The sequence below is a fragment of the Procambarus clarkii genome, chromosome 25 (assembly GCF_040958095.1).
Source record: "Procambarus clarkii isolate CNS0578487 chromosome 25, FALCON_Pclarkii_2.0, whole genome shotgun sequence".
NCBI lineage: Eukaryota > Metazoa > Arthropoda > Malacostraca > Decapoda > Cambaridae > Procambarus > Procambarus clarkii.
Window position 1 is genome coordinate 40,974,807 of NC_091174.1, and position 10,518 is coordinate 40,985,324.

The 10,518-nt window shown below is 45.7% G+C and overlaps 1 long non-coding RNA gene across 1 annotated transcript; it reads left to right on the top strand.

Annotated features, from left to right (window-relative positions):
* Window positions 1–7,695: 7,695 nt before the first annotated feature.
* Window positions 7,696–8,637, top strand: LOC123756572 (uncharacterized). Its single transcript, XR_006772655.2, has 3 exons — window positions 7,696–7,772; window positions 8,104–8,234; window positions 8,366–8,637. It is a non-coding gene; the product is annotated as an uncharacterized lncRNA (long non-coding RNA).
* The last annotated feature ends 1,881 nt before the right edge of the window (window positions 8,638–10,518 follow it).

The following is a 10,518-nucleotide window of genomic DNA, read 5'->3' on the forward strand; positions in this document are numbered from 1 at the left end:
GCCCAGAATGTGGAATGACCTTCCCAACCATGTTAAAGACTGTACCTCTCTCAACCAGTTTAAGTTAAAAACGAAGCTATACCTAATAAATTCCCTGTAACCTACCTTACCCCTCTGTTGTCAACCCATGTATGTTTTTTTTATTTTTTTTTTTCAAATCAACGCTGTTTGAATGTAATTTTCTGTAATAATTTGTAATTGTATTTGTGCTGCTTTTTCAACAATGTTCCCCCCTCTTTTACCTCTATTTTTATTTGTTCTCAATACATTTTATTCTTTTTTACCCATTAGTTTTAAGCTTTAGTCATTAATGTTTTTCCTGCCCGAAACGCTTTGCGTAATAGTGGCTTTAGGCATTGTATGTACTAGCTCTATCTATTAAGCCAACAAACTTTGTAAAATCTCTTTATGTATGTACCTTACCTAAATAAAAATTATTATTATTATTATTATTATTATTATTATTATTATTATTATTATTATTATTATTATAAAGAATCACTTATAATGATTGTGTCAAGTTTGGAGACACGTATAAACTAGAGTGCAACAAATAAGGCAAATAGTTCGGTCTGAATGATAGAGCCCCAATTGTACATACTAACTCTCCACTCAAAATATAAGCCATCACCCATAGTCAAGACAACTACACTTCCAGCTGGACCCGTGGGGCAGTGTAGCGAACCATCTGTGAAATGGTTAGGCGCAGAGCATCGTGGAGAACCAGCTCCTTGACACTCGATCATCACGGAGAACCACCACCACACTCTAGCATCACAGAGAACCACCACCATATACTCCAGCATTATGGAGAACCACCACCACACTTCAGCATCATAAGAACCATCACCAAACTCGAGCATCATGGAGAACCGTTACCACCATATTTCAGCATCGTGGAGAACCACAAACACACTCCAGCATCACAAAGAACCATCAACACCACACTTAGGCATCACCGAGAACCAACACCACTACACTCCAGCATCACGGAGAACCACCACCACGACACTCCAGCATCACGGAGAACCAGCACCACCACACTCCAGCATCACGGAGAACCGGCACCACCACACTCTAGCATCACGGAGAACCACCACCACGACACTCCAGCATCACGGTGAACCAGCACCACCACACTCCAGCATCACGGAGAACCGGCACCACCACACTCTAGCATCACGGAGAACCAGCACCACCACACTCCAGCATCACAGAGAACCAGCACCACCACACTCTAGCATCACGGAGAACCAGCACCACCACACTCCAGCATCACAGAGAACCACCACCACCACACTCCAGCATCACGGAGAACCAGCACCACGACACTCCAGCATCACGAAGAACCACCACCACTACACTCCAGCATCACGGTGAACCACCACCACCACCACACTCCAGCATCACGGTGAACCAGCACCACCACACTCCAGCATCACGGTGAACCAGCACCACCACACTCCAGCATCACGGTGAACCAGCACCACCACACTCCAGCATCACAGAGAACCAGCACCACCACACTCCAGCATCACGGAGAACCACCACCATGCACCACTCTTCAGCATCACGGAGAACCACCACCACCACACTCTAGCATCACGGAGAACCAGCACCACCACACTCCAGCATCACGGAGAACCAGCACCACGACACTCCAGCATCACAGAGAACCATCACCACTACACTCCAGCATCACGGAGAACCAGCACCACCACACTCCAGCATCACGGAGAACCGGCAACACCACACTCTAGCATCACGGAGAACCAGCACCACCACACTAAAGCATCACAGAGAACCACCACCACCACACTCCAGCATCACAGAGAACCACCACCACCACACTCCAGCATCACGGAGAACCACCACCACCACACTCCAGCATCACGGAGAACCAGCACCACGACACTCCAGCATCACGAAGAACCACCACCACTACACTCCAGCATCACGGTGAACCACCACCACCACCACACTCCAGCATCACGGAGAACCAGCACCACCACACTCCAGCATCACGGAGAACCAGCACCACCACACTCCAGCATCACAGAGAACCACCACCACCACACTCCAGCATCACGGAGAACCAGCACCACAGCACTCCAGCATCACGGAGAACCACCACCACCAAACTCCAGCATCACGGTGAACCAGCACAACCACACTCCAGCATCACGGTGAACCACCACCACCACACTCCAGCATCACGGTGAACCAGCACCACCACACTCTAGCATCACGGTGAACCACCACCACGACACTCCAGCATCACGGAGAACCAGCACCACCACACTCCAGCATCACGGTGAACCACCACCACGACACTCCAGCATCACAGAGAACCACCACCACCACACTCCAGCATCACGGAGAACCAGCACCACAGCACTCCAGCATCACGGAGAACCACCACCACCAAACTCCAGCATCACGGTGAACCAGCACAACCACACTCCAGCATCACGGTGAACCACCACCACCACACTCCAGCATCACGGTGAACCAGCACCACCACACTCTAGCATCACGGTGAACCACCACCACGACACTCCAGCATCACGGAGAACCAGCACCACCACACTCCAGCATCACGGTGAACCACCACCACCACACTCCAGCATCACAGAGAACCACCACCACCACACTCCAGCATCACGGTGAACCACCACCACGACACTCCAGCATCACGGAGAACCAGCACCACCACACTCCAGCATCACGGAGAACCGGCACCACCACACTCTAGCATCACGGAGAACCACCACCACGACACTCCAGCATCACGGTGAACCAGCACCACCACACTCCAGCATCACGGAGAACCGGCACCACCACACTCTAGCATCACGGAGAACCAGCACCACCACACTCCAGCATCACAGAGAACCAGCACCACCACACTCTAGCATCACGGAGAACCAGCACCACCACACTCCAGCATCACAGAGAACCACCACCACCACACTCCAGCATCACGGAGAACCAGCACCACGACACTCCAGCATCACGAAGAACCACCACCACTACACTCCAGCATCACGGTGAACCACCACCACCACACTCCAGCATCACAGAGAACCAGCACCACCACACTCTAGCATCACGGAGAACCACCACCACCACACTCCAGCATCACAGTGAACCAGCACCACCACACTCCAGCATCACGGTGAACCACCACCACGACACTCCAGCATCACGGTGAACCACCACCACCACACTCCAGCATCACAGAGAACCAGCACCACCACACTCCAGCATCACGGAGAACCACCACCATGCACCACTCTCCAGCATCACGGAGAACCACCACCACCACACTCTAGCATCACGGAGAACCAGCACCACCACTCTCCAGCATCACGGAGAACCAGCACCACGACACTCCAGCATCACAGAGAACCATCACCACTACACTCCAGCATCACGGAGAACCAGCACCACCACACTCCAGCATCACGGAGAACCGGCAACACCACACTCTAGCATCACGGAGAACCAGCACCACCACACTAAAGCATCACAGAGAACCACCACCACCACACTCCAGCATCACAGAGAACCACCACCACCACACTCCAGCATCACGGAGAACCACCACCACCACACTCCAGCATCACGGAGAACCAGCACCACGACACTCCAGCATCACGAAGAACCACCACCACTACACTCCAGCATCACGGTGAACCACCACCACCACCACACTCCAGCATCACGGAGAACCAGCACCACCACACTCCAGCATCACGGTGAACCAGCACCACCACACTCTAGCATCACGGTGAACCAGCACCACCACATTCCAGCATCACGGTGAACCAGCACAACCACATTCCAGCATCACGGTGAACCAGCACAACCACATTCCAGCATCACAGAGAACCACCACCACCACACTCCAGCATCACGGAGAACCAGCACCACAACACTCCAGCATCACGGAGAACCACCACCACCAAACTCCAGCATCACGGTGAACCAGCACAACCACATTCCAGCATCACGGTGAACCACCACCACCACACTCCAGCATCACGGTGAACCAGCACCACCACACTCCAGCATCACAGAGAACCACCACCACCACACTCCAGCATCACAGAGAACCACCACCACCACACTCCAGCATCACGGTGAACCACCACCACCACACTCCAGCATCACGGAGAACCAGCATCACCACACTCCAGCATCACAGAGAACCACCACCACCACACTCCAGCATCACGGAGAACCACCACCACTACACTCCAGCATCACGGAGAACCACCACCACCACACTCCAGCATCACGGAGAACCAGCATCACCACACTCCAGCATCACAGAGAACCACCACCACCACACTCCAGCATCACGGAGAACCACCACCACCACACTCCAGCATCACGGAGAACCAGCATCACCACACTCCAGCATCACAGAGAACCACCACCACCACACTCCAGCATCACGGAGAACCACCACCACCACACTCTAGCATCACGGTGAACCAGCACCACCACACTCCAGCATCACGGAGAACCAGCACAACCACATTCCAGCATCACGGTGAACCACCACCACCACACTCCAGCATCACGGAGAACCACCACCACCACACTCTAGCATCACGGTGAACCAGCACCACCACACTCCAGCATCACGGTGAACCAGCACAACCACATTCCAGCATCACGGTGAACCACCACCACCACACTCCAGCATCACGGAGAACCACCACCACCACACTCTAGCATCACGGTGAACCAGCACCACCACACTCCAGCATCACGGTGAACCAGCACAACCACATTCCAGCATCACGGTGAACCACCACCACCACACTCCAGCATCACGGAGAACCACCACCACCACACTCTAGCATCACGGTGAACCAGCACCACCACACTCCAGCATCACGGTGAACCAGCACAACCACATTCCAGCATCACGGTGAACCACCACCACCACACTCCAGCATCACGGAGAACCACCACCACCACACTCTAGCATCACGGTGAACCAGCACCACCACACTCCAGCATCACGGTGAACCACCACCACCACACTCCAGCATCACAGAGAACCACCACCACCACACTCCAGCATCACGGAGAACCAGCACCACCACACTCCAGCATCACGGAGAACCACCACCACCACACTCTAGCATCACGGTGAACCAGCACCACCACACTCCAGCATCACGGTGAACCACCACCACTACACTCCAGTATCACGGAGAACCAGCACCACCACTCTTCAGCATCACGGTGAACCACCACCACCACACTCCAGCATCACAGAGAACCAGCACCACCACTCTTCAGCATCACGGTGAACCAGCATCACCACACTCCAGCATCACAGAGAACCACCACCACCACACTCCAGCATCACGGAGAACCAGCACCACCACACTCCAGCATCACGGTGAACCACCACCACCACACTCCAGCATCACGGAGAACCAGCACCACCACACTCCAGCATCACGGTGAACCACCACCACTATTTATTTATTTATTTTATTTATTTTATTTATATATATACAAGAAGGTACATTGGGTTTGTGAGAATACATTGGATAGTACAGTATTTACATTCTTGTAAAGCCACTAGTACGCACAGCGTTTCGGGCAGGTCCTTAATCTAACAGATAATTTTAAGTAGGTAATTTCTATCAGAATTGATAAATGATAAAGATACATTGCAAGAGAAAAATGAGATGAGAGAGCTTAGTAAGCATATTAAAGCACATTGGTATATTATAGCTCTGATTGATTACATTGACAGCTTGATTAGTAATTTAAACAAGATTAATAGACACCATACAGCTGATTGACAGCTCATATAAGACAGCAATGAGCACAATGGTAAAGATGTTCAGATTGGGTACATAAAGATTGGGAGACTGGGTAGCAATAGATACAGATAAACAAGATTAATAAACACCATACAACAGATTGGCAGCACATATAAGAAGACAGCAATGATAACAATGGTAAAGATGTTCAAATTGGGAACATATAGGTTGGGAGATTAGGTAGCAATAGATACAGTGCAATTTTAAGGCAAAAAGTGAAAAACTATGAAGATGAAATTAGGTACTTTTTAGTATTGATTTTGAATGATGTAAAAGTTGGACAGCTTTTCAATTCAATTGGGAGTGAGTTCCATAAACTGGGTCCCTTTATTTGCAATAGAGTGTTTACACAGATTAAGTTTAACTCTGGGGATATCAAAGAGGTATTTATTTCTGGAGTGGTGATAATGGGTCCTATTACATCTGTCCAGGAAGAGTTTCAGAGCAGGATTTGCATTTTAAGAACAGAGTTTTGTAAATGTAGTTGACACAAGAGAATTTATGGAATGAGATTATGTTTAGCATGTTTAAGGAGTTAAACAAGGGGGCTGAGTGTTGTCTGAAAGCAGAATTTGATATTATTCTGATAGCAGATTTTTGCTGGGTGATGATGGACTTGAGGTGGTTTGCAGTGGTTGAACCCCATGCACAGATACCATAGTTGAGATAGGGATAGATTAGTGCATAATGTAGAGAGATGAGAGCAGAGTTAGGTACATAATATCTGATTTTGGAGAGTATACCAACCGTTTTAGAGACTTTCTTAGTTATGTGTTGTATGTGGGTACTGAAGTTGAGTCTCTTGTCTAGGAATAGGCCAAAAAACTTTCCATCATTTTTATTGCTAATGTTTACATTGTCTATCTGAAGCTGAATTGCATTTGTAGATTTGCTTCCAAATAGGATGTAGTAGGTCTTTTCTATGTTAAGTGTTAGTTTGTTGGTTGACATCCATAAGTGGACTTTTTTTAGTTCATTATTAACAACATCATTTAATGTATGTGGGTTGGGGTTGGAGTAAATGAGGGTAGTATCATCAGCAAACAAAATAGGTTTCAGAATGTTAGAGACATTAGGCAGATCATTGATGTATATAAGAAATAGAAGAGGTCCCAAGATGCTGCTCTGTGGCACTCCAACGGTGAACTATCACCACTGCACTCTAGCATCACGGTGAACTATCACCACTACACTCCAGCATCACGGAGAACCAGCACCATCACACTCCAGCATCACAGAGAACCAGCACCATCACTCTCCAGCGTCACAGAGAACCAGCACTACCACACTCCAGCATAAAAAAAACAGCATCATCACACTCCAGCATGACAGAGAACCACCACCACCACACTCAAGCATCACGGAGAACCAGCAACACCACACTCCAGCATCACAGAGAACCAGCACCACCACACTCCAGCATCACGGAGAACCACCACCACCACACTCCAGCATCACGGAGAACCAGCATCACTATATTACAACGACACGGAGGATCAGTGCCCTGTCCGGGAAGTTCCAGTAAGTGCGTCATCGACCTACGGCCTTGACCTCCTCTCTCTCCAACTCGGAAAGTTATGTTGATTTGTCCAAGTATTTTCCCTCTTTGCTGCTACAGTCAATGATTTTTATTAACTTTTATAATATGTCAGCATTCAGTATCGCTGAGCTGTACTTCTTGTAAGATGGACACCAATTGTCGCCAAGCCGTAAGTACATGTAAACTTTACTTATATTAGTGAGTTTTGCCAAGAGTCGGAGTTAACCATAAGTGGCAACTGCAGGTGAGAGGACCCGGGGTGTGACCGGCACATATAAGCGCTCAGTAAGACGGTCTGGCATCAGTCTTCACACTGAGGAAGAACAGTTAAGTTCACTGTACAGCACCGCATTATGTCCGCTCTACGCTCTCTTGTGAGTACAACTGTATTTATTCCTGTTTTATGAGATAATAACAATGGCAACGGATGTTTTGGTAATAGGCTTAAATCGTCCATGTTGAACATATTAGTAAAACTTTATATAATGTTGTTCATATGTAAATTACAATGTGCTGTGTCGGGGCCCACAATACCCAAGGTCTTCCTGGGTTATGCTAACAAAGTATTGTTCTCCATCTTGAAAGCTGATGTCTCAAGAAATGCAAGAGGAACTTCTGAAATGTCTTCAACAACAGCGCTGCCGATAATATTTTTAGCCAGACGACAGCCACAACTCGTGTCACTAACCCCTTCCTCTTCCTTAGCTGGTGATGGTGGTGGTACTCCTGGCTCTGGTGTACGTGGCAGTGGCACTACCCTACCTTACTAACGGACATGGTGGCAGATTAGGACACGACGGAGGATACGGGATTGGACACGGTCCTCTCGGTAATCTGTAAGTATTATTATGTCTCCAAAACTTTTATGTCTTGTTTAGTAAATTAATGTTTGACTTAAATTGTGCTATAATTTAAATGTTACTGTTGAACTAACTTTAAGAGTAATTCATCTTGGCCATCTTTACAGGGTCAATGGGCCAGTTTACCGACCATCAGATAATACCATCACCCATCACTATGGATCGACATAGTGACATGATTAAAGACATAGTGACATGGTTAAAAACATGATGCTGTCTTTAACCTGACAGTGGATTTTGGTGTATATTGGGTGCCGGAGGGCGAATGATTGTCCACCTTCAACTCTTCTCATGTCCAACTCATTCCTACTATTCCTCAAGATGAGGAATTGAGACTGTGATTATAAATATATTTTTGTAATAAAGATTTTGTTGTTAACTTGCATTTTTACTGATCAGTTGGCGGCGGCAATTGTCCGTAGAATATTGATGTTGGAAAACTTGGATTAATATCGAAAGCCTCTCTAAGTATGAGGAAGAAATTACAATGTTTTCAATAAAATTATTGGAAATGAAGTATGTAAATGAATGGGTTTGAGCTCATGGCTTACCTTCAGGTTCTCAAAACAATTCTAAAGGCTGGAACATAGGTAAAAAAATTAATGTGGAAATACAGCTGTGTTTTAAAGAAAATCAAACAGAAAACATATTTTAAACAATTCTATAAACTCTACTTTCTTTAGCAGCACAAACAAAAGAAGTTCCTACAAAATATAAACAAGCAAACTTCACTTGTTGAAGTTTGGGAAAAGATTAAAAAAATCTCTAGAAGCAACCCAACCAAACCACTGCACTACTGTCGGAAATCCAACGCATAACATATTAATATACTAACATAGTAATATACTAATTGTTTCTATTTTTTGTGTACTTACATTTATTGTTGTGTTTTGCTATAATTACTTTCTATTTACAGCAGATTTAGTATTTAACTGTTCCTGTAATTGCTTGTAATTGCTTATTGTATCGTGACCCCATTGCATCTACATTTGAACATCTTTTTATGTCTTGGGAACATTTGTTCCCAATTTGAACATCTTTTTATGTCTTGGGAACATTTGTTCCCAATTTGAACATCTTTACCATTGTGATCATTGCTGTCTTCTTATATGTGCTGCCATTATGCTGTATGGTGTTTATAAATCTTGTTTATCTGTATCTATTGCTACCCAGTCTCCCAGCCTTTATGTACCCAATCTGAACATCTTTACCATTGTGATCATTGCTGTCTTATATGTGCTGTCAATCTGCTATATGGTGTCTATTAATCTTGTTTAAATTACTAATCAAGCTGTCAATGTAATCAATCAGAGCTTTAATATAACAATGTGCTTTAATATACTTACTAAGCTCTCTCATCTCATTTTTCTCTTGCAATGTATCTTTATCATTTATCAATTCTGATAGAAATTACCTACTTAAAATTATCTGTTAGATTAAGGATCTGCCCGAAACGCTGCGCGTACTAGTGGTTTTACAAGAGTGTAAATACTGTACTATCCAATGTATTCTCACAAACCCAGTGTACATTCTCGTATATATATAAATAAATAAATAAATTAATTAATAAATACATGCATACTGATATTGAACCTGATCGAAATCTTCTGTCTCATATCCACACTAATCAGCACATTGACCATCATTATTGCAGGTATTACACAGCAAATCTTTGCAAAAAACAAACTCCTAAATAGCACCTGCTTATCAGTTTACAACCAAAATGTTAGATCACTTGGTAAACAATTTGATGATATAAATGCACTACTCACAGCACTAGGTAATAAATTATCTTTCATTATATTAACAGTAATCTGGCTAAGTAAAGGCTATATCCAACTCTACAACTTAGCTGGTTATAAAGCCCTTCACAACTGCATGCCAAATAAAAAAGGAGGTGGCACAGCAATATATTAAAAAGATACCTTCATCTGCAATAGTGTTATTAGTGATAGAGACGACTACTGTGAATATACATACCTTTGCCAAGTTCTCGAGTAAATCCCTTAACTCCTCCTTGACTATCGGTGACATCTATAGATTTCCCAATGCCAACATAGCTTCATTCTTCGATAACGTAAGGAATCTTATCATAAATAACAATCTCAACAAAAATCACATAATTCTAGGAGGTGATTTCAATATTGACCTGTGTCTACAAAATAACCCTCTAGTTGACTATTTCCATAACAGCATGAACTCCTGTATGCTAATCCCCACAATCACCAAGCCCACCTGAGTCACTCAAACATCTGCCACT